This window comes from Carettochelys insculpta, chromosome 15 (assembly GCF_033958435.1).
Source record: "Carettochelys insculpta isolate YL-2023 chromosome 15, ASM3395843v1, whole genome shotgun sequence".
NCBI classification, from domain to species: Eukaryota; Metazoa; Chordata; order Testudines; family Carettochelyidae; genus Carettochelys; species Carettochelys insculpta.
The window spans coordinates 8693073-8719097 of NC_134151.1; the positions used below are offsets into that span (position 1 = coordinate 8693073).

At 42.8% G+C, this 26025-nt stretch overlaps 1 protein-coding gene across 3 annotated transcripts in view; it reads left to right on the plus strand.

Moving 5' to 3' along the window:
- The window catches only part of LOC142021247 (rho GTPase-activating protein 7-like), a 144767-nt gene that overhangs the window by 74893 nt on the left and 43849 nt on the right, over window positions 1-26025 (plus strand). The window lies entirely within an intron of this gene.

Sequence of the window (26025 nt, forward strand, 5' to 3'; positions counted from 1 at the left end):
CATTTCTGTTTATCCAAGCTGTATATCCCAAGCAATATCAGGCAGAAGTACTGAAGCGTAAACTTCAGGTGGTGCTGACAACATTGCAAAATAATAGTTTTAGATCTTGCATGAATACATATAATGTTAACAATACACATGTAAGGTGCTATTATGATGATTAGTACTTATTTGTATTCCCAGTAGTGTGTAAAGGCTTCATTTTGCTACGCACTGTATGTGTATATTAAAACAGCCCCTGCACCGAGTGTAAAGATTTTGTGCAAATCTTGCAAACAGCATTTAGCCTATTTTTAAATGTCTTTTCTTTAATCTTACATAGCAACAGGGCTTTTTTCCTAGGGAAAAAGGGGCCAGCACTCAAGCCCCAAACCCTCCCTCATCCTGCAGCCCCAAACCACTGCCAGGCTTAACCCCTCCATGGCCCCAAACCGCCACCAGGCTTAATCCCTGTCCCTTCCCACAGCCTTAAACTGCCACAGGGCTTTACACCTGCCCTGCAGCCCCAAACTGCCACCAGCCTTTAATCACCCCCTCCTGCACCCAGGTGGCTTAACCCCCCTTGCATCCTCAAACCATCCTCCCTCCCTCCCTGCCCACCCAAACCCAAGATTCACTCACCTTACCCAGGATTCGGAGCTCCATGTGCTGCTGCTGCTGCTCTTTCACCAAGCCCTCTGCTCTTCCCCATGACTGCACAGCTCCTTCCAGCTTCCCCACGTACAGCGCGGCAGGAGCAGCTTCCAGCACCCTGATGTGCTGGTAATAGGACTCAGTTTAATTGGTTTGTTTAGACCAATTAAATTGAGTCCTCTTTCAGCATGGCAGGATGATGGGAGCTGTAGGAGAGCGGTGGCAGCAGGAGCGGCAAATGGCTCTTTAAAGAGCCACATGTGATTTGGAGCTGCCCCACCACATGCTTAAAATGGTGGCACCAGGGTTAAAAAAGGTGCTGAAACGTGATTCCAAGGCATCATAGAAGGAAAGAAGCCCCGCATAGCAACATATTTTGATTCTATTTACGATGAATTTCATTTTGTAAATCACTACTTGAGATAACTAGAGTATCAAAGGTGGACAGTCTAAGGTGTGGGATGCAGCGTCAATAGGTAGCGGAAACAATAGTCAATGTTCACAGAAGCAAGTAATATGCTGTGTTTCAAGTGTTCTGCTGCAGTGATACCATAGGCAGAATACAGCATAGCCCAAGTGTCTGCCTGTTGAAGACAAAAACCAGAGGCAGAAGGAAGAGTGGCAGGGAAAGAAGAAAACAGATGGATATTAGCTATGGCAACTGTGACAATAATGCATATTCTGGATGTTCCAGAACAGAAGAAGTGGGTCTGTCCCACGAAAGCTCATCACCTAATAAATTATATTGTTAGTCTTTTAAAGTGCTACAGGACTGCTTTTTTGCCTTAATAATGCATGGGTCCATGTAAATCACTTCTTCGGTCTCAGGGACCATGGTCTTATAATGAAGACTAACATAGCTGCCTCCGATTAACGATAGTGAATACAAACGTCCCTTTACAATGCAAGATCTGTAAGTAGAGTTCATATAGGTCAGGCAAGGAGCACCTCCCAGTACGAGGCAGTTGCAGGCTGTGTATAATGGATTCATCCATCTTCTCAAGCTGGAGGGATACTTATGCTCTGGAAGAGGCTAGCTTGAACATACGCTTACGCTTACTAACTCTTTTCTTGTACTGTGACCCCTCCCAAGCAGCTGCTAATTTCATCTGGGTAGCGAATTCCATCCCTTCTTTTGACTTCAGGCTTTGTATCAGGGTAGACTTTATTTAGAAAAGCATTTTTAATTTAAAAAAAAAATCCTTATTTAACACTTACATGAACTTTGGAGGAACCTCTAATTTAAAACCAAGCCCTTTGTTGCTAGCCAACAGTCTGAGCTCATTCTCCAATCCTGAAAAACAAAGCCAAACAAACACAGGGCACTTAACATTCTTATGTAATAGCCTCAGGTTTTTGGCAAAGATCAGGTGGGAAGCAGCATGGAACTTTCATTTATATAACTTCGAAACTGGGTGGACTTCCTTTCTGGGTTCACCTCTCACGGCAGCAGTGAAAACAGTCTGACGGAGCTCTGCTTTAATAAGCGATATGGAAAAAGAAGTATTTCCTCCTCTTGTTTGAACTCTTTACAAGAGTTTCTTTGGCTTGGAATCAATGTTCTATCAGCAGTGCAGTGAATGGAGGAAATTCTGCCTCCTGGAATGTGGTGGGAATAATTGTTCTCCTCTTTCTCCAGGGCAGAACAAACACAGATTATCAACCAGCTGCTCTTGTCAGTGGCCACAGGATGCAATGAGAGGCTCTCACCTTCCGTGTTGGAGTCCATCATACGTCCCAATGATGTGGATGGATACTGCTCATGAAATATCCACCCCCCTGTTGAAGACCTTAAATAATGTAGAATAAAAATTAAATTTCTCTCCAAGAGTGTCCACAAGTGATGCGTGTATGTTGCAGTCAGTAGTTTTTAGTTTAATTCAGTGACCCTGTGCTACTGAGTGAAAAGTTCAGCAAACAACAAACCAAGTAGCCTGTCAGCATCCACTACTACTTTGCTCATAGTATGGACTGGTCTGTAATAGACAGGCTGGCCATCTGAGACTGCACTTTTTCTCCATTCATGATTGCTTAACATCCCTGTAGAAGATACCTCAATTCCTTACATAGTTAAAGCGACCTTAGGGAAGTAGGTGATGTATTTTTAGCTCTTTCTGTACAGTATAGTCAGTGGAAGCTAGGAGAAGAGCTAGTATCATATGACCAGTAGGGTTACCATACTTGAACTTTCAAGAAAGAGGGCACCTGACAGGGAGTGGATCTGTATCAGTATCTATCCATTCACATTGTGTTAGTATGTGACATTATAGTATACAGTTAACTTTCATATCTGGCAACCCTGAGAACAGGTGACTGCCAAATAGTCAAATATTCCAGTTAATAGAGAGCAGCTGGGAGGAGGCATAGGTGAGGGTGAGTGGTCCCCACCCCAATAACACAGTTCAGCTCCACCCTACACCCCAGCATTGGCCCCCACTCACCCATTTGACCCACCCTTGTTGGTGGGGCTGTTGTGGAGCTACTTAAAGATGGCGACGGGGGCTCGCACATGGTCATGCTGTGCAGAAGGCTGCTCTGGGCAGCAGACACCAGGTGGGAGAGTAGAGATGTCAGCTGGCTGCACAGACACGCTGCATGGAGGGGCGCAGGGCAGGAGCTGAGCAAGCCAGCTACTGTAGGGTGGGGTGTCGCTTGTAAACTCAGTTCTGCTCTTCGGCAGAGTAAGAAGGGCATACAGCAACATGGCTTGGGGTTTGAGAGTTATGTTCGTTATCTGAGAGTCCCAGTTAATTGAATATTAGATAAAACAGTTTACTGTATATAGTACATTAATACATTGTGAGTTGGTAGATACAGATATTCTCCTGTTCAGGGTTGTCTCCTTTTTGAACTTTCAAATATGGTAACCCTAGGGACCAGGCACCTCCCCATAAGTCACAAGTGTGAATCTGAGAATACGTATTCTGGAGGTTAATAACAGAGAGGTCACTGTGTTAGTCTGTACTCCAAAAAAACAAAGCAGCAGAAATGTAGCACTTTAAAGACTAACATACCCACCTCTGGAGGCTGTTCAGCAGCTCCTTTGCTTTGTATCTGTGGTGTTTAGTTTGGGAGAAGAGCACATATCTGCTTGCTAGATAGCTGGTCATGTTTCAGATGACAGCCAAGAAGAAAAGCAAAACTGCTTCAGAACTTCAGAAATGCATACTGCTCTGTACTACTTCCCAGGTATGTCCCTCCCCTTTGACTCTTCATCCAACCCACCTGTGCACCCAGGGAAAAGTGTCCATAACTACTGTGTGCGTGCACTATGCAGAAATGAAGAGTCAGGCCCTCAAAATCAAGAGATGATTTTAAATGGGTTATTTTTATTCATCATTGGGCCACAATTGTCTCTCTAAGTTTTTCTAATTTTTTGTGAAGGCTAGAAACATTATTACAATGAAAACAAATTTTTCAGTTAACCATGTGATTCCAGTGGCTGAGACATTAGGGAAATGGAAATAGGTCAACAAAATCATGCAAGTTGATAACTGTTTATCAGATGCCCAGGGCTCTCAACCCTTGATTAACAGCACTCAATTCATGCTGCAGAAAAACCTCATATTTGGTCCCTAATTTAAAACTCTTTTCATGTCGCTTTTTTTTTTTTTGAATGCTTTCAGTTGTTCTTTATGTTCCTCTAAGATAAATAGAATGCTTGTTTACATTCATAGTTTGTTTTAGGGTCTGGATGGAGAATAAAGAAGTATTAGCTAATTTTTTAAAATTCCTTCCTTGATCATACAGGAGGTTTAGCATAATGATACCAGTATGTAGTAAATCTAGATTAAACTTCTATAGAAAACAGCTTATATCATAAACATAACGAATGTTTGTTTGGATGAACTTCAATCATGACTTCAAATTATTCTCCTCCCTTTCCAGGGGAATACAAATAAATTACGCTAATCTGCCTTTTTAGATCCTGGTTTTCTGTGTTGGCAATGCTCTGTCTGAAGTCCATGTGAGCTTTGCTGTGACTTCAGTCAGAGCAGGCTAGAACCTTTGCTTCGCAAGCTCTTTAGAGCAAGAACTCCACATTTAATGCACTGTGTAACTATCTTGGCATGGCATCATTTCTATCTCTGGTGGCATAGAAATAATGGTGTTTGTATTTTGTGACAAGTAGCATCCTCAGCACGATAACAGCAGTGGGAGGAATTGTCAAGTACAGGAAGAATAGCAAAATGCTTTCCTACTAAATAAGACTTTACAGTATAAACTGTAGTGTTGAACTGTAATCTCTAGTGCTTTGAATCATGGGTTTATATTGTAATACTGCTGATTAGGATGGCCCAGATCTAATCCTCATATGAGCTTTATTAGTCTGTGAACAAAATACAATCATTAGTATTTCACAGAAGCCAACCAAGGCAGGCCCCTCATTTTTCTACCTGCTTTACAAAACAGAAAATGAGGGCCTGCTCCCAAAGAGCTTACCACCTAAAAGACAAGATGCAAGAGGTTGGGAGGACAAACCCGGGGACTAGGATAGGCAATGAGAGAAGATAACAAAAATAGTAGGATTGAGGTCAATTCTTAATAATCAGGAGCGACAAACCCATAACATATATGTTTGTTTCATACAATATCACTATCTTCAAAGCAGAGGCGACTGATTCTGGGATTCTGAGGTGGGGGTGGGGACAACCCCCCTCCCTCTCACATTACTCTCAGGATGCACCACGCATGTAGCCCCAAACTCGTCGGGAGTTGTGCAGGGCACCGATGGTGAGGATGAGATGACATGGGAGTCACATGTGACTCCCTGTGCATCCCCCACACGTCACCTATACTTCAAGGAGGTCATGTTCTATCATAAACCTTCTGTGGCAGGCAGGGACCGTCTTTGTGTGTGTGGAAAGTCCAATAGCATGTTATGAGCACTAAGAGAACAACATAATAAGTGAGTGCTCACAATGTAGACCTGACCATTTGGCTTGTTAAAGTGATCCACATTGTGCTTCAAACTTTTGTGTTTAATGTATGTGCCTATGTACTTCAAAATCCTCAAGGGGCTCTCAGTGACACCATTAGCTTAGTGACCAGGCAGTTGAGCCATTCATTGAAGGAAGAGAAGAATGAAGCTGAGCTTGAAGACCCTTCTTTGCCCATCTTACTCCAATGGAAGACCAGGGTACATCTAGCTCTTGCAAAGGCTCATGCATGTGCTAACTTTAATGTACAGTGTGTGGTCCTATTGATTTTTTGATGGGAGTAATCATAATGAGAAGAGTTAAGCGTAAGTCATAAAAATGGCCATATGTGTCAGACCAAAGGTCCATCTTGCCCAATATCCCATTTTCTGACTGTGACAGATGCCTGGTGCTTCAGAAGGAATGACTGAAACAAGTACTCATAGTGATCTGTGCCCTACTGCCCAAAGGCTTTGCAGGAACAACACACGTGGGACTCCTAGGCAACCATTACACATTCCTCTGTTCCTTGAGCTTTTGAAATAAAAGAATTTCACTGTGGGTTGAAACTGAAACAAAATGCCCTGTCCTACTGGGACTGACCTACATTTAAGACCTTTATAATAAAGATGCGGTTCTTCTATTTGTTTAGTCTGATGATAGAAATTATAGCTGGGAAAAAGCCTGGAACGTCTACTGTAAGCATAATTTTTCCTGTCTTTTTAAAACGTCAAACTGCAACATGAGAGAGGATGAGTGATAACTTGGGTCTTGGATTGTACTAACAGAAGCACAGCATGATGCAAATGGCTACAGGTGTAATCCCCAGAGGCACTGAGACCATGTACTAGGGTGAGTGAAGTCTCTGCTCTACAGCATTGGCTAAGAGCCAGATGGCCTTTAGCTCATGTGGTAGAACACAGGGTTTTAGCCTCTGTGATTAGTGGTTCAATCCTTTGTGACAGCAACCTGGGTCTGTCAGCACTGCACAAGAGATTTTAAGGATGGGTGATGGAAAGACCATTCTTTCTTGCCCTCCAGCCCTCAGGTCTATTTCTTTATGAAGCAATTTAGATTAGTTACGCTACTGTTGCATCAGTGGATGGTTCTTTGCCTGTGATGTAGTTAATAAACTGAAAATCACTATTCCAAGGGAAGAAGAAAAATATTCCCTCTTTTATTTCCAAATTTCTAGAAAATAGTTAATGTGAGGTTGGGTGGCTTGTCCTCCTGTATTGTGATGATGGGAGAGTAGTTCTTCTGTTTCTGGTGCCATGCAGTGCATGGTAACGAGGGCACATTTCCAGAGGTGGTTTCTAGATGGCAGCGTTTGGAAGGGAAGGTGTGGTGGTGAGAATGAGGGTTTGATGGCCTCCAGTGAGATGATAGTGAGGGAGAGCTGTTTGCAGAACGAGTTAAGGGTAGAAGCTCACCAGGAGAGCATTAGAATCCTGTAGCTGTGTTTTGTGTGTAACCAGAAGAAACCCAAAACAAAAACGCAGTCTTGTTGCTTTTCAAAGCCTAAAAATAATTTATTAGGTGATGAGCTTTTGTGGGATAGACTCGCTTCTTCAGACCTGGAAAATATTGATAAATGATAACTGAGATGAAGAGGAGGTGAAGCTGGCTGGAAAATGGGGAACTTTTTGTTGTCAGCATTTGAATGTTGATAAGGAAGGATTTTTGAATGATTGACCTTCAGACCTTTGCTCTGAATGAAGCCTTAGCTCAGTGGAAGGATGCACTCACTTCAAGTTCTGCTTCCTGGTGTTCTTATTGTCTTTAACTTGCACCATTTTGTCTTAAATTTTATGCAGAGCTCTGTCACTGGTGTTGGTGGTCTGTCAAATGCTCTTGCCTCACACCTCTCAGGGCATGCCTATGCACGTACACCCTTATGTGAGGGTGATTTTTTTTAAAGACACATGGAAGCCTAATTCACCAACAGGGAACAGGCACTTAAGTACCATTTGTACCATTGAAAATTTCCTCTGCAGGAGGTCTCTCATTCACCCCACTTTCTCCTCCTCCTTTTTTCTATTGCCTACAAGATATTCAGTTTTACTATAAACGTAGAATAACCTCGCTGCCTTAAACCTAGTGATCAATTTCATGCTTACAAACTGATATTTTAACGTATTCCAGAATCCTACCAGGCACCAAAGCAGGCCCATAGGCAGGAGTATTTGTGAGGGAGGATGCTTTTTTTGTGAATGTGGATTGTAGTGGTTTTTAAATATGAAGTAGTGCAAAATAGGTGTGCAATATGTGTACATAAGAGAGGTTAATGAAAAAGCTGAGTGGAAGCACTTATTGCCACAATTATTGTTATACTGAAATTTTATACAGTAATTAAGGTTTTATAAAAATTACCTTCTGTGATCTTGCTGTAATATTGCAAGTGACAAACAATATTCTCTTACCTCTTTCTTTCCTGTTACTAGTAGCCAAGGGCATGCTGAGAAATGTAGTCCCTTCCCTGCTCTAGAGCCAGCTATCTAGGCAGGCAGCTGGTCAAGGAACTGCTTCTCCCAGGGTTGGGTCCCCACATTATGCTCTGCAGGCTTCCCCCCAGCACAGTGCAGCAGGGAGGAAGGGAGAGGAAACCGGACATGGTGGGGGTGGGGCATTCACACCTCTTGCATCCCTCCTGTGTATGGGCCTACACCGTTGTAATCTGCTCACCTTAGCAGGTTCACACATGGAAGAATTAAGTTATCAAGAATATTTTCATGAGTTTCAGAACAGTCTTCTATCCTCCAAAATAGAAATGAGGAACACGAGCCAGAGAGACTGGAATAAAAGAATTCTGTTTTAGACAAATAGCTGTAGATTGGTCTTTTTTAAAATTAAGAGCTATAAAAATTCTGTATCACATCATCTTAACTTTTTAAAATGCCTATCAAACCCAGTTATTTCTTTCTCATTAATTTCCATAGGATATTCCCAAAGAAATATAATTGCTGGGGCAGAGACGCAAAAAAATCAAAATACACTATAACCTAAATTGCTTCCAAAACCTTCATTTTTCTCTCTTTTTAGCCCCAAAAATGGGCACAAAATAACTAACTGCATTTGAGTAGAGCTGGTCAAGAAATAATTCTTCTATCAAAAATGTGTCTTTTTGTTGGAAAATGTGAAAAATGCCAAAAGTAGTTTTTAGTCCAAAAATATCTTTAGCTTTCCATCAGAAAAAAGTTTCTATGAAAAATTTCCAACCAGCCAAATAGTAAGTATTTAATCCAGTTACACTCACCCCTCATTTAACGAGTACTTTACTGAGTACTTGCTAAAACGAAGAACATATATACCTACCTTTATTCACTAAATGAGTGAACTTCCCCTGCTTATGAGAGCCCCAAATTTCCCCTAGATTTAGACCTCCCCCCACATCACTAAACAGCCCCAGCCTTAGACACTCCTCCTCCTCCCACAGCCTCTTCAACTGGGCTGCTAGGCTGGATGGCTCCCCCCGTCCTGCTATTCCCAGCAATTAACTCATGTTTCAGCACCTAGGCATAAGGTACTTGCTATCCCTAGTGATAGAGAGCGCTGCTGGAGATGGCAGCTATCTCTACTGATAGATATCTTCCTCAGGCAGCAGTGCTAAGAAACTGCAAACTTCTTTTACAGCCACAGGCATCTGGGAACTGCCCAGCTGGCAACCTTTAACAAATCTAATAGGACCCGTGTTTGGGTCCCTACCTGTAGGTTGGGAATCCCTGCTCTACATACATACACTACATCCTATTTCTGGTGCTAAACTATTCAAATACATCAGAAAAGTACATAACTTAACTGGTTTATGTCAAGTTACAAGCACCTAAACATGTTGGAGATTTTACATGTATTTTAACGGGAATTTAGTGTCGCTCTTAGGAGTTTTCGCTTACGAGCAGAAATCTAGAAACCAATTGTGTTTGTAGAGTGAGGGATGAGTGTATACCCTGATAATTTTGTGGATGTCAAATTATTGTTTTGGTTGGCATAAATAAGCAGTAATTTGCCTGACCGCATGTCTACAGAAAACATGCATCATGATCTAAATTTCCTGTTCAGCTTCACTCTAGGTTCTTCAAAGACATTTTGTCATGAAGAGTTAATGTGATCTTTTTCACCTTGCTCTGCCCAGGGATGATATGATTAGTTTAGGTGCCAATAAGTAGTTCAGTGTAGCCTAAATTCATTTTAAAAGCTACTTTTGACTAAGAAGTCCTTCTCCCACCTTTCACCTCACTGTCCTGGCAAAGACTAATTGTTTCAGTGACCTACATTACTAAGGGTATGTCTACACTTAGCAGGATATCAACCCAATCAGGGTCGATATTCTGGGGTTTGATTTTGCACACTTAAGGGGAACATGTAAATTTGAACTATCAGGGCTTGACAGTAGATTCAGGTACTCTGCATTATCATGAGGAGTAAGGGAGGTCCTTCCTCTGTGAGGACAACTAGATATGTAGATTCTAGCTACGTAATTGTTGCAGCTGGAGATGCATATCTAGGATTGACTTTCAGATCTAGTGTAGACCTGGCCTAAGATTTTTAACCTGTTCCTATGCACTCACTTTCATCCCTGGCTTGCATTGGCTGGGTAAATAATCAGCTGCAATTTTTGCTTTCTTGTTTAACTTGTTCATACATATTACTGCAATAGATCAGTAATAGAGCTAAAGAAGGGAGTTTTGGGATTTGATGGTTAGTGACTTACTGCCTCTAGCTTGGTATTCAAGGTTCCTACCTGGACAGAACCTCATGGCTTGTTTAATAGATAGCTGTGTGCATCACTCTCTTCAACTTAGATATGTATTTGCATTCGACTGGGAAAACTGACAGCCTGTATATTCTAAAAGAGTTAATAGCAAAATACTGTGTGGTGATCCTTCTGTTTCTATGCATAAAGCTTACGTGGATGCTATAGCATTCATTTCATGCAGGATAATTAGTGTTCTTAGCTTTTAAGTTTTTCCAATCACTTCTAGTAGCAAAAATGTTTGAAATTTGTTGGAAAATACATAAGCATTGGTGTGCTGTATTTATTTTAACTTAACACATTGTTTTTAATGCTGAGTCAGGAGACTCTTGACTGTGCAAAGAGCATTATAAAAAACACAGGGCAATTCTTTACTTTTTTTTTAATCTGCGATATCCGGCTTCTAACCTCAGAGAAAAAAGCATCATTTTAGATTGCTCATTGAAAGCCTATGGTTAATGCACAACAGTGGTCAAGGAAGAAAGCAGGACACTAGAAATCACAAATAATGGTACAGAAAGCAATACCAAAAACACAATGCCATTATATAAATGAATATATACCTTAATCTAGCATACAATATTCAGTTCCTGTCAGCCAGTATCAAGAGACAATGAATAATATTCAGAGAAGGCACATGAAAATGATTACAGGAATGGAAACTCCCATTTGAAAGGAACCATAAAAAGTCTATGACTGATTAGTTTAGAGAGGCAAATAAGAGAATGTGATAGCGGTATATAAAACAATGCATGGTGCAAGTAATAGGGTTACCATATCTGAACTTTCAAAAAAGAAGACACTTCTGACAGGGAGTGTATCAGTATCTACCAACTCGAGTTGTGTTAATGTAAAACAAAACAGCAGTCTTGTAGCACTTTAGAGACTAACAAATTTATTAGGTGATGAGCGTTCATGGGACAGGCTGACTTCCTCAATTGTTCAGATCTGAAGAAGTGGGTCTGTCCCACAAAAGCTCATCACCTAATGAATTATTTTGTTAGTCTCAAGTGTCACAGGACTGCTGTTTTGTGAAGATATAGATGAACATGGCTACCTGCATTTTATTAATGTGTTATAGTGTGTATACAGTACCTGAATACAACATGAGCTGATAGATACAGATGCACTCCGTCTCAGGGTGTTCCTCTTCTTTGAAAGTTCAAATACAGTAACCCTATTCAGTAAGGTAAATAAAGTACTCTTTTCTTGACTTCCCCTTGCTTTATAGAATAACCAGGGAGCACCCAGTCAAATTGAAAGGCAATACACTTTTAAAAACTGGTAATATGAATGATTAACCTGTGGGATTTCTCAGCCACAATATATGGCTGAGAATGTGTGCTTAGGTATAGGACATATTTACATTTAATGACTAATGAAAACTTCCGGTTATGTTGGAAGTTTTTTAAATAAGGATACTAATCCTTAGGCATTCAGGATTCAAGACAGCCACTAATTGAGAGAAGCAAGAAAAAAATCCCTGTGGGAATATTATTAAATAATTGTTCATTAGGTGGTTCCTAGCCTCCACCTGGTACTAGTTACAAACAAGAACTAGAGGAACTGTTGAACTGCCCTTGTTTGGCAATTGCTGCCCAGTGTCGCAGGTAAAGTGATCGTTTTTCTATGATCACTGGAAGCTCAAATTAAAAACAATGCAATATTCCTTTGTATTCCTAATAATAAATATATTCTGTGGAAGTGGGTGGGGTGGGGTGGGGTATAAGGTTAAACTGGTACAGGGTGTGATTATACATAGATATGGTCTTATTAATACAAAGGTTGCTGGGAAACAGCTGGAATTTCTGGGTTTTTTAATGCCATATTCAGAGCATTGCATGAACAGCAGCATGTGATGGCCAAAGCAGCTTTCAGATGTAAGTTACTCCGTTGGCTTTTTCTCAACCTATAAATTCAGGTAGCTTTGAATGAAAGGGGGGATAATAGAAAAACTTTTAAATTTGGAGATGAGGGAAAAGAACCCCTGTGCAAATTTTGCCTGTTTGACAGAGGCAGATGATAAATTTAGACCTGTGCTACGCTGAAGAATTAAGCTGGTATAACTGCAACACTCAGCTGTGAAAAATCTGCATTCTTGTGTGTAAGCCTGCCACCAACTCTTCCGGTTTCACTGTGAAGCTTTGACAAGGGCCATGATCTCCTGCAGACACTCAAATATGGGTAATTTGACACACTAGAGTAGTTGTGTCCTCTCGGTGTGACTGACTGCTCATGCATAAGTAGGAGCCTTTTAAAACCTAAAAAGGGTGCCCTCCTCCCAGCCCTACTGCTTAGGAGCAAACCATTGTCATGTACACAGAGCGTTAAATGAGAGCAGGCAGCCTCTTTAGATGTCAATTTAAAAACAGCCAACTCTATATACTGTCATATGACTAACTTTGAATATAGCAAGATATCCAAGCCCATTAGAGCGACATGATAACAAGACATCTGTGCAAAGAGACAAAGATCCAAACTGCAGAGTTCCAAACACTTCAGCATTTGGGACATGAACCAACAGGGGTAGTGCTGGGAAACAGCATATTTAACAATAGAGTGAGAGAGCAACACCTGTGCCCATGTGGTGGGGAGAGGGCATAAAGAAGCTGCTGCGGGTGCTGCCGGTTTGCAGCAGAATCAGGCTGAAAATCATGTCTCCCCTCCCACATCAGAGCTTAGCTGAGGGACAGAGGTCTCCCCATGCCAGCCCTGCTCAGCGCTTTGGCACAGGCAGGGCTTGGCTTCTACTGGCTAGCACCCCAGGTCTCAGGGTCATGGACTTTGCTGGGACAGGTGCCCAGTCAGAGACAGTGGGGGAAGGAAGGAGCCTGCAGACCAGGCTATTGGTGAGCTGCATGCTCCAGCCAAGGGCTGGATCTGCACACAGCACCAGGAGCAGGATGTGCTTTGTGCACGGGGATAGGGAAGAGCAGTGTGACTGGGGTAGGGTGAAGGAGCAAAGTAGGGAAGCGCATAAGTGTGTGGGTACCAGAGGCGACATATAACCTGCCACTGCCTCACGCCTGCCACCACTCACCAGCCACCACAGTGTGCAGCCAAAAGAGGGGTGGGAGGCTGGCTGAGAGCCCTCACCTAGCAGGGGCTGTGCTGATGGGCCAGCAGGAGAAGTGGCCCAGCTCCATGCTCTGCATCTTTGCCCCACCACCCACATTGCACACCCACACCTCCCATTAGCTACTGGACGCCCTACTCACTGCTGTTGGGCTGGCGGCTGGCAAGCAGGGATCCAGCCAGCAGCAGGTCCTACCAGTACTGAGGGTGGGGGAGACAAACGCAAGACAATTTGCCCGGTTTTAAGACAGTCAGGACACCTATCGGAAGGCTTAAATATGAGACTGTCCCTCTAAAAACAGAACAGCCAGTTACCCTTCCAGTGACCAGTTCTGGGAACAGGAAGCATATTTATTTCTCTCTCACGCACTTGCTCTGAAATGAAATTAACACACTCCCCTGCTAATGCTGTTGCCTAGACAGATTAAAGGGACCATGCATAAGCATTAGTGTGACTTCTTTTCCTCTGTAAAGAGTCATATTTGATCTATATTACTGTGAATATACTTTATTAGAAGAGGGAATGTGAACTTTGAACTTTGACGAACCAATAGTATTCCTATCTGTCTGCACACCCTAACTATATTCTAGGTCATGGAGTGGAGACAGAGTAAGTATAGTAGACTACTTGCCCTCACGGAGCAGCATCTGGAGCCAGCTTTTGTATTAACTGCTGAAACAAAGAACTGATTCAGATGTAGTGATCAGTATGTCAAAACTCCTAAGGTTTTGCAATGTTCAACAGAGGCCTTAATTTTCCCTACATAAACAGAATGTTTTATCCAAAGCAAATAACACTTACTTGAAGGCATTAGGAATTGTAAATATTAAAGGAATGTAATCAAAGGCTTAAATATATTTTAATTCCAGCAGTGCTTTTTTTTATAAGAAAAAGGTGCTAGAACTCAAGCCCCAAACTGCCCCCCACCCCCAGGCTTAAATCCCCCAGTCTGAAACTGTACCCCTTCTTGCCCCCAGGTGACTTAACCTCTCCCTGCAGCTCCAGTCCACACGCCTTCTCACCCCTAGGCTCAACCTCTTTCTGCCCCCCATGCCCCTTTCCTCCCCCAGGCAGCTTAACCTCCTTTGGAACCACAATCTGCATGCCTCCTGCCACCAGGCAGCTTAACCCCCACGGCCCCAATCTGCACCTCATCTTGCTGTCAGGCTCAACCTCTTGCTGCTCCCAGTGCCCTTCTATGCTGAGGTAGGACTCAGTTTAATTGGTTCAACATCCAGACATTAAACCAATTAAGTTGAGTCCTTCCTTCAGCATGGCAGGATGCTGGGAGTCAGAAGAGAGCAGCAGCAGAGCCACATATGGCTTCTTAACAAGCCACGTGCAGCTCGGAGCTGCCCAGCCACATTTTAAAAATGGCAGTACCAGAGAAAAAAGGTGGTGGAACACCATTCTGTGGCATTCCACCAGGAAAAAAAAAAAAAGCTCTGCGTTCCAGTGAATTAGAGCTGCAAACTGAGTACCAAAGTTGCGATCTTAGCTAGTAGCTCTTCTCACTTCTCTAAATGCGAATTATCGTGTAGATATGTAACATACAAAGGCAAATACTTTAGTCTTAATGTATGTAATACATAAACATGCAAGAATACAGTGGAATGGCCTTTTGGGGTGAAATTCACTGAAATGCTAAGCGGCTCATGCGAGGTTGGCTATTTAAGACTTACTTAAGCTGGTGGTATTCATCTTGTATGGTGCATTCGAGAGCATTGCATAGAGTCTCTGCACCAAACTGAAGTAACTGAAAGTGAACGCTAGTAGAATAAACTTATGTCACTTCATATAGGTAAGTTTCTGAACTGTTGCAGTGCTTTTGTGAGGTTCAAATTCCAATTCTGTTAGTCTACTTTGTCTTCTGTATTATAGCAGAGCCTAAGCTCTTAGCCCCATTGTGCTAAGCAATCTATGTAGAAATAAACTAAGTACAATGTAAATAATACATCCCTCAGCTAAATGGACAAGACTGACAGAGCATAAGATTGTTCTGACTTGTTACAGATGGAGACTTGACATGCAAAACACATTTTGTGAACTCCTTAGCTTCACTAGGCTGAGGCACATCTAGCTTCTGAGTTTCAAACAAGTGGCTCAGTCACATGACCCTCCCTTCTTGCTAGAGCAAGATTCCGCTTATATTTATTTTGATGCATGGAAGGGGCTTATCAGGCTTGGGGAACCCTAGTGCCATTTTTCCAAGAAACACAAAATACAGCTTAACTGCAGCAGTTTTTAGTGTGATTTGACGTGCAGAGAAATACACATGAAAACACATCTGTGATCTCCAATTAACCTTCACAAGGAAACCAGTTCAGTGAACTGTTAGAATGGAGACCTGGTGGTAGCTGAGGTTGCTGATTTAATTTGGAGAACCTTGTCATTCTGTGAAATGAGTGCCTGGAAAATTTCACTGCCAGAGCTGGATTCTGTCCCAAGATGATTTCTCTTACAAAGCTTGAGGGGGGGGAAGCTGGGCTGTTCAAGTGAATGTGTAACCACCCTCAGGCAGACTCATATCTGGGACCTCAAGAGCTTAGTGCTGGAGCCCCGACAGTTTGAGCAAAAAGCCAGCTGGCTCTCAGCTAAGGCTGTAGAGGAGATGCCTCCTTTCTCTGTGTAAATAGTCTAGTTGCCACTACATTGGACAGTGAACCACACCCAGGTGTGTGGGTTACGTGTGGATGGTGCTCATTCTCCAGGTACATCTACACTACAGCGGAGATCAGCCATGCTGTGGCTGATCTTCTGAAGTTTCATTTAGTGTGTTTAGTGGGAATGCGCTGAATGAAACTTACTGGGCACCCCTGTCAACTGAAGTACTCTTGCCCCTCGGTAGGAGTTAAGGAAGGGGAGATAGCATGGAAGCCCGAATTAAGGTACATCAATGTTAGCTATGTAATTTAATGTAGCTGAAATTGAGTGCCTGAATTCAACCTTCCTCTGTAGTGTAGACCTGCCCTCTCTCTCTCACTCACATAAGATGGTGCGATTTCCCCCCCCCCCCAAAAGTATTAAACACCACACAAATCCCATTGCTAGGAGTTGCAGGTTCTTGGCACCTTGAAGAATCAGACATATATTTAGGTGCCTGCTTCAGGTACTCAAGTTGGACTCTTTCCTCACAGGGACTTACCCAAGGGGACACAAGAAGCTTAGTACAGAGCTGAAAACAGATCCTGGGTTGCTGATGTGGTAGACCAGAGACTTCTCTGCAGTCTGCTACATTGCAGTGCCTCTGAAGAAAATTGATTTACATGTGTGCTTATTTAGACTTTCTGCAAAATGGAAATATTGCGAATCTACCTCTATTGACCACTGTGAGTGCTGGATGAAAAAGTGCCAGATGTTTCAGAGGGTGCCTGTAAAAACAAACAGGGTATGTCTGTGCTGCTGTTAAACACCCACAGCGGGTCCAGATCAACTGACTTGGGCTCATGGGACATGGGTTGCTGGGCTGTAAAATTAACATGTAGATGGTTGGGCTTGGGTTCTGGGACCCTCCTCCCTCTAAGATACTGCTGCTCTGGCTCCAGCCCAACCCCAAATGTCTACACCACAATTTTACAGGCTCAGTGAACGGACCTGGCCCTCTGCATGTATTTAATTGCAGGGTAGAAGCACTTGGCTAGGAGGTACTGTAGTAGAGTGGGTTACTGTAAAAAAAAAAAAACAAACTGATCCTGGAACGGAGAGATCTGGATTCTACTCTTGTATCTGCCAACAGCGTGTGCCTGACTAGGGAACTCATTTAGTCTGTTGGAGCCGCAGCTTCAGTGCTATCCATGTGTGTGAAAGTGGACATGAGTAGCTCCCTTTTCCAAAGAGCTGAAAAAGCACTATGCAAGTGCAACATATTCATTGACTTTCACAAACAGGAAAACTGACAGGTAGATTTCCTTTCCAGGTGTTGGGGATGCTCTAGACTTGCTTTAGATACAGGTTGCAAATATAACACTTACTTGCTGTGTAATCCGGAGTAAATCACATAACCGCCATGTAGATGGGACTGTAGGAATTGCCATACTGGAATCTGCCCTATGGTCCACCCACTCCAGTAGCCTCTCTCTGAAAGTGGCCAGTGCTGCATTCTTTAGAAGAATATGTAAAACATCCAGATGTGCAGTATGTGCTCCTATTAAAGGCTTGGCCTATTCTGTAATAATTGGAGACTGGCTTGGATTAGAGAGTTTATCTCCCTCCTCCAAGTTTCTTTGAACATGAACTATTACAACTCAGAATAAGCCACACAATGTCTAGTTGCTTCTGAACCTCTTCTTTCCACGGGACATACACAAAAGGGAGCCCTTGCAACTTACAATGCTGAATGTGTCACATAGGTAGCAGGGGAGACAGTGTAGAACGTGGTGAACAGTATTGAACTATGTGGTAACAAAGAGGCCATTAGAAATGCGTTCAACTTTAGCTGTGGCACTTCCTGCCTTCTTCCTCCGTGGCAACTTCATTTTACATTAATGTAGTGCTTTGTAGTTCCTATGTGACACCTTTAAATATGTGCGCTGCTAAAACCAGCAGCCATTAATCTTTAATTCTTTTTTTAAAAAGAATGCCCAAACAATTGGGGTGATTTTAAAAAGTGAGAAGGGGTGGTGGCCCCCTAGATGGGCAAAGGGCACTGGCGGCATATGTGAGAGGAGGTTAACGGATTGCAGATTGGGTTTTCATTGGAATGATGTTCCTGGAGGGCTGCAGAGGGACCCTAGGGTGATCTTTCGAGGTGGGAAGAGAACATACCCTCCTCTGAGGCAGTACAGACTGATCTCAGAGACACCGCTTCAGTCTGGAATCAAAGGAAATAGCCATTGGGTATGAGGATTCCAGTGGATTGTTTAAAACAGGGGCAGGCAGGATACAGCCTGTGGGCTAGATCCAGCTCACCAAGCCTTTTAATTCAACTTAGAATTGTCCCTTACAGTTGCGAAAGGAGGGAGAGCTTTGGGAACTGCCCCACCCCCTGCAAAATCTCTCAGCTCCTATTGACTGGAAAATGGGGCAGTGCAGCACAATTTCTCATCTCCCATTATCTGGTTTTCAGTCAATAGGAGCTGAGAGATTTTTGCTGGGGGCAGAGGCAATGCAGCACTATTCCTCAGTTCCCATTGGTTGGTTTCCAGCTGCTGGCAGGCCAGGAGGCGTGCCTGAGAGTGCTGCTGGTCAGGAGCTGCTTAGATATGCACCTTCCGGACTGAGCGTGCTCCTGGCACTGCACCCCTCCTCCCTCCCAGATCTTGACCTGCTCCTACATCCCTCTCCTGGGTCAGAATCCTCTCCTGCAGCCACACCCCCTCCTGGACCATGCAGCCCAATGCCTGTCCCGGGTGACAACCCGCTCCTTCAACAAAACTCCTCTTCAACTCCCCACCCTTTCCTGCACCCCTGTCCCTTACCCCAAGCTTCCTTCTGCTCCCAAGCTGCAACCCTACACCCGCTCCATAGAGAAATGCAGCCCTTGAGCACTTGCCAAAATCTCGGTGTGGCCTTCCAGCAACAATTATTGCCCACCCCTTGTTTAAAAGAAACCTCCAGGCCCTTGGCTTTTGAAACAGTAGTGCTACTTCTGTATGATTATACATATTGTAGCCAATAATTGTGTTGCAGAGCCTGTAGTGTGACAGCAAAACGGTGCTGCTCTGAAGAACAGCGTTCACTCGAAAGGCTCCCAGAAGTTAACCACAGCTGAAATGAGGTTGGCTTAGACCTCAGGACATTCCTTTACACACTTCTTCACGTGGGGGTGGGGCATAGGCAATCGGGAAGAGGTGATCTGTGGGATCTCTTGTGGAGTCATGTTTACACAGGAAATGTTCCAACCACACTGGAGTTGAAAATATGCAGTGGGTTGGCTTTGAAGGAGCTATGACTCCACTGATTGGATCAATGCCTGTCCAAAGTAGCTTGAGTAACTTTCAGAGCAATGTCTGCTATTGTGGTTCAGTATAAGAGAGAGAGAGAGATGGACAAAATTTCATTTCCATTTATGAAGGGGTTAATTTTGTACATGAAATAGCTTGTGAATTTGTTTCCAGGGAGCTGCTCCAGGATGACTTGAAGTATCTTTCACCATATTTGGGTAATCTCGGAGTCGCAGCAACAGGAATGCGTCTGATTTGGAGATACCGTGTGTAAAATCTCTGCATGTTGGCTACAACCAGCTGACAGCTGGTTTTGAAAGGAAAAGGCAATGATGTGTCCTTTATATGTGCTAAGGGTATCTACTTGTGCCTTCCTGTGCTAGAATCCCACTAGTGTCACTTGGGAGAGGGGCCTGACTCAATGCCCCAGAAGGGGTGAGACCCAGGGTCGTCAACCCTTTGCGCCTCTCAACTGTGCAGAGCTGCTCCCGCCTCCCTCCCCAGAGCCCTGTGGAGCTGCAGTGCAGCCCTGCTGCAGCATTTCAAAGGGAACTGGAGCTCTGGGCCACTTTGAAACAATGGCCTCCTGTGCAATGGCTATTGAGCCTCTCCCCCTGGTCCTGGCAGCAGGCCTGATAGGCAGAGATGACTTGTGAAAGTGGGCCCCAACCCATTGGTATTGGATCCTTCCTGTCCAGTAGCTCTGTTCTCAGTGCAAGACAGACAGAAGGCAATAGGCTGTACTCCATGGACAGGAGCTGGAAAAGAGGAAGTCTAGCGCTAGAGTGTTACTTGAGTTATTGGCACTGTGTGAGCTGAGTGACTCTGTGGGGTTTGGAATCAGGAACTGTGAAGCATAGGAAATTGGGGAAATTATCTCCTTACCATCTCAGCCTTGTGCTTGCATTACTTCTACAGTGTGCTACCCTGGAACTGGCTTGGGGATTTTATGTAGTTATATAAATAAAGATCTAGTACAATTGAGCCCTGACATGGTAGAACACAGTCTTTTTGACTTGAGGAATATTAAAATCTGAAGGCCCTGTGAGGATGCACCATGAAACCCCTATGCAGGGCACGGTCCCATTTACTTCAATGGGGTATTTTGTGGGTGTATGGGTCCATCCATCTCCACCGTAGTGCAGGATCAGCACCTACATGCTCAAAACTGACCTTAAAGGCCTTCAGAAGCCCTTAATCATTCAGTCATAGCTGCATGGTAGCTGATCAGCTGCTGCTGTATTAACATTCTCTTCTGTCTACCTGCTCTCAACCAATTATACAATATTAGGCTTATATTCAAGCTCATTGTAAACTGTTTACTCATAAACTAATCCTTTGAAATAGTACTAAAATGTGATCATTTCTTCCTCCCTCATTGCATACTGGCAACTGCTCAAATCAAAAATCAGAGGGGGGAAAAAGATTGTATGATCATATAGCTGGAGCATTTGTGTCATATAGAAACTGTCTGCAGATGTTATCCCCAAGTGACAGTAATACATCTTGTCTCCTTAACTCCAGTGCATAGATGAGAATTTAATCAGTGTAGGGTGTGTACTTTTTACATTGAATGGGTGGGTCTGTTACTTGACTGGCAACAGTTTCTACATTAGTCATTGCTGGATACCCTAAATCAGGTTTATATAATCTCATTTGTAGCACATGTGCTCAATAAATCAAGAGCATAATACTACTACTGCTTTCTTCTGTCATAAAGAATTGCCAGTTTACGGACCAGTTCCACTCAGCTTAGATTTGGCTCCTTCACAAGGTTGTCCAAGTCTTAAAATATCAAATTTTGAGGGGTACTTTTACCATATGCAGACCAGATGTAATTTTAATGAATTGAGCCTCTAAATTTCAACTTTTATTGGGCTATCACAATCAGGAGTTGAGCAAAATGGATAGGACAGAAACTTACATGACCTTGCTTTTTTAATATTCTTCACTTTAAAATCAAACCAAATCCAAAAAACTTATCTGGAGTTTAAACGATATTTGATTAACTACTTCACTATCTTTCATTTTTGCCTCCCTGTGCCCTTCAGGTTCCAAATGCGAAGTGCCTACACATCATAAGATGTTGTCTTAGGGAAACTTCTAGCTCAGTTTTGAAATCTGCAGTGGTTGAATAAGTATCTGACTGAACCTGAAGAATAATCAAAGCATCTCATCCTTTCAAGGGTCTCCCCTTTCTACCCATATTTAATAATTCAAAAGCCACCAAATTAACCTTGATTTAAAGTGCAGCTCAAATAAAATTATAAATAACTCTCAGATATGCTTTTGAAGCCAAACTGTATGATACATCCATCCATAAGGTACTGGATTATCATAAAGGTTGTTCAAATATTTTATTATCATGCACTGTAGCATATGGTTTAACTTGGATCCAGAAACAATGTGGACAGAGTTTTAATTTTTGTGACCTCTGTAATTACAGAAGAGGAAAATTGTTCACAATTTTGATACTAGCCACATTAGGGAAATGTTGTCATATAATAGGATGGATAATTAAATCATTTTTTTTCTTAAAATATATAATCAAAGGGAACATTGAAAACACCCAGCAGGAATGCAGAGAGATCTGTGATCAGTCCAAAGTTCAGGCTGTTTTAGCATACGTGTGCATTGCTCAACTAAGTGTGCATATTTCAGACCACAAACTATTTTTGTCTAGACTAAATTCACATAAGCAAAATATTCTGAAAGGTATTGCTTACTTCATGATATCTGTTATGCCAGTGGATCTCATTAGAACACGAGAGTCCCGTGATATGATTTAGTCTGCCCAAAATGGGTTTTAATCATGAGCCCAAATCTTATTGATCTCTTATGAAAGTCCAGGGTATCCTCCTCCTCTCTGAGAATGTGGTTCTGTCCATGGTATACTACAAGATGTAACTGATCTAAGTGTGTGTGCGTGCGCACCTGTGCATAAGGGAAGCTAACCCCTTTTGTGGAGCTGGGCTTAAGTATTTTGCCTGTCTAGATCATACTGAAGCAAATCACTCATTTGAGCTGGAAATAGAATGCAAATCTCCTGATTTCCCCAGATTTATAATTAATCTACTACCATATACTGAACTGATAGATTTTATTTTTTTCCTCACTACAGGTTGAACTTCTCTGGTCCAGCACCCTCGGGACCCCATTGGTGCCGAACAAGAGAATTTACCAGACCACAGGAGGTCAATATTGTTAAGCAGTATTACCAACACTTCCACTGCTTACTGGCCTCTTACAAGACACTTAGGGATAAATTACAGCTAATTAACAGCACATAACACAGAGAGCCAGGACTGGTGGCTGTAAATAATCTTTATGGGACAACGGGAAACTTGGCCACACCTATAAGTGGTCATCCAGCTAACAAAACTCATACTGGATTAGGGATGTTTCTAGATCAGAAAATGCTGGACTAGAGAGGGTCAACCTGTACCACCTTCCTAGATCCTTTTCTTAATCAAAGATTTACAATTTGAGACCACTTGGTCTGTGATAGCTAAGAGAATCTAAACTCCAAAAAATGTACAAGAAAGAAAATCAGCTGCTCAAATGAAACAAAGCCACTGACATGTGAAATAGTCTCTTAAAATATGGAATTTCTGCAAGATTACCTATATCTGGTGTAAAGTGTAGGGAGTAAACCAGATTTAAAACTAGCAGATCTTAAGTGAGAAATTTGCGAAGTTTGACAGCTGAATCATTTTGTGCAATAGATTTTGTCCAAGAAACAGGTGTAAGCTGTTTAAGTGTCACCTTTGCTCTGTAAGAATAATAATACTGGGCACTGATATCAGACTGTGAAGCTACTCAGCTAGAGCTGAGGTCATTGGCATGTTAATTACATCAACCAAATAAATTGTGGAATTTGTGTGACAATTAATTCTCACTGGGTGCAAACAGAATCACTTGGCCCCAAACTGCATGCAGCTGAGAAGTATTGCAGCTATTAGTGATTCATTTTAAACAGGCATGAGAGATCCTATATCCTTAATCCATGTAACTATAGTGCAGCATGGATTTAAAAATTGACAGGAACAAGGAAATTGCTACATCTTAGTATCTAGGTTTATATGTTCATTCATTCCAATGCCAGATAGGACCTTTGTGACCATCTAGGCCTGGTCTGTGTCTCTCTGGAATATGAAAAATCTGCATCCCCTATACTGGCCTAGCCCTAGGTGTAGACCAGCACTAAGTCAGTGGAAGAGTTTTTCCATTGTCCTACCTATGACCTTTCAGGGAGGTGGGTTACCTACACCAACAGGTGAAGCCCTCCCATTGGCATAGGCAGCGGGCACCAAAGACACCTCAAATAGGACCCAATATAATCTTCATGGCAGGTTAATTTGAGTCTTTAATATTGATTGAGGGATATCCATACAGGCCCAGCCCCAGTACGACTTGGTGCATTTTCAAAAATCTTGTGACTAGGCTGTTGAGAATTCTCTCAGTTGAGCTATTTTGTATCGTTGCCTTCATCAGACAACACTCTGTTAGAAATTGTGCGTAATTATATCTTCTCTCCCATAGATTTATTGGCATTATAGCAACTTGGATCACTCATAATATATGGACATAAAATTATGCTTTATGGAAAGCACTATGATGCCTTGCGTCAATATACATACAATGTGTAGACACTTATATTGTGGACTGTTGGCACAGAATATTGGAAGGCTGTTATGTTAAAGGAATAGTATGAATTTGATATGGTGACTTCTGAAAACAGAAACGGTACTATGACTTACTTGACTTGAACCCTTGTACTCTACATGGTTCACATCTACAAGTCTCCTTAACTTCTTGCTGTCTCAGAATGGAACTGCTAGCTGAGCCCAGGAGTACCCCAGTTGTTGTGCTTCAATCTCAGTAGATCTTCTTCACATTGTCTGAGGTCTTTCTCATTTGCATTTTCCTTGCAGGTTCCATTTGAGAGCTTGATGGACTATGCTGGATGATGGTTTTCTGAGAGTGCAGCCTAGCCATCCCCACTTTCTTCTCCTGATTTGAATGTCAATTGGTTCTTGTACTACTCTGTTCTAAATCTCCTCCTCATTTGTAACCAGCTCTTGCCACTTGATGCAATACCTTCCCTTTAATCCTGCAACTGGTATTTCTGCAGGGGTGATACAACTGCATTTCCTTTTTGAAACCATATTTTGTCTTTGTGCTGCTGCTATGTGAAAAATAGTCACAAAAAGGGGAAACAGTCAAATTACACACAAAACGTGCTCAAATGTGCAACACATAGAAACTGAAGTTCTTGTGATAAGCTCCTGGTGTGGATGGTCTGTAGCTCTAGGCAGGAGTAGAGCACTACGAGGTTAAGAGAACTGCACTGATAGTAACAGTAGTGGAAAGTTGTAAGGAAGAACTTCTCATGCACATTCAGTTTAGACACTTATCCGAGATGCAGCCTGTAGAGGAAAAAGGAATCAGAAGTGTGAAGTGATCATTACACTGTCTGCATCCTTTTAACACACAAGCAGGAGAGTGCCAAATTACCTGAAGATACCCTAAAGGCCATGTGCTGTACTGTCTCTTTCAGCAGTTGGGTGAGTATGTACATGCACAGGTCAAAGAGCAGTGTGGCAATGGCAGTGTGAGTGGCAGCCTGAGTCCATTCCCATCCCGGGAGCTAGGCTGTGCTACTGCAGTCATGCTGGTATTTTTATTGTGCTAACCCAAGCAGATCTAGTGAGTGCCTACCTGTCCTGGGAGGCACCCCCAGAAAGCCTATTATGCCACTGTAAATTTCAGTGTATAGCTCCTGCCCTGCCCGGTTGCCCTGGAGCTCTTCTGATCCCTTATGCCAGTCACGCAGCTAAAGAATAGATTCTCACACTGGTCAGAGTCTTGTCAATTTTCTATGTCCTAACTATCCTTTCAATTTTTTCCATACAAGCAATATGCAGTCACTACTTTTCTAAGCAAACTACTACAGTGGTTGTTGATTTTAAGGCTGTTTATACAGCTTACATTTTTGATGTACCGTGGGGAAAAAAAATCCATTTACAAACAAACTCAATTGGATTACACAGGGTGACTTTACTGATAGCAGTGCTGGAAAGACTGATGGCATTAAGAACTGCTCTATGGGGTTAGACAAAGGTCCATCTAACCCAGTATCCTGTCTTCCAACAGTGGCCAATGGCAAATATGCCAGAGGAATGAACAGAACAGGTAATTGTCAATGAACCCTCCCATCACCCATTTCCAGCTTCTTACAAATGGAGGCTAGGGACACCATTCCTACCTCTCCTGAATAACAGCCATCGATGGCCCTATCCTCCATGAATTTATCTGGCTCTTTCGAGCCCTCTTAGCCTATGTCTACACTTAAAGGGTTTTGTTGACAAAACTTGCAGGTCATCCACACACAACAAGGGTTTTTTTGGCACATTCTTGGACAGCCTTCTGCCTCCTCCACTTGAGGTAGAATGCCTTTCTCAATAGAATGTGCAGACGAAAAAGCAGTGTGCATGCTCGGGGGGAGGGGGAGGCAACAGTAAACAGACGGGGTTTCTTGGTCACGGGGCAGCCCTGTCTGCTGTACTTCTGGTCAGCTGTTCTGTTGAGAAAGGGCTGGGCAGTCTGGCCACTCTGTCAACAGAGCAGATCCCTTCTTCGATCCCCTTTTGCGTGTGGATGCACTCTGTCAACAGCAGCTTTGTTGGAAGATCTCTTCACTGTCAGAAGACATAGTAGTGTAGATGTAGCCTTGAAGTGCCGGTCCTCACAACATCCTAG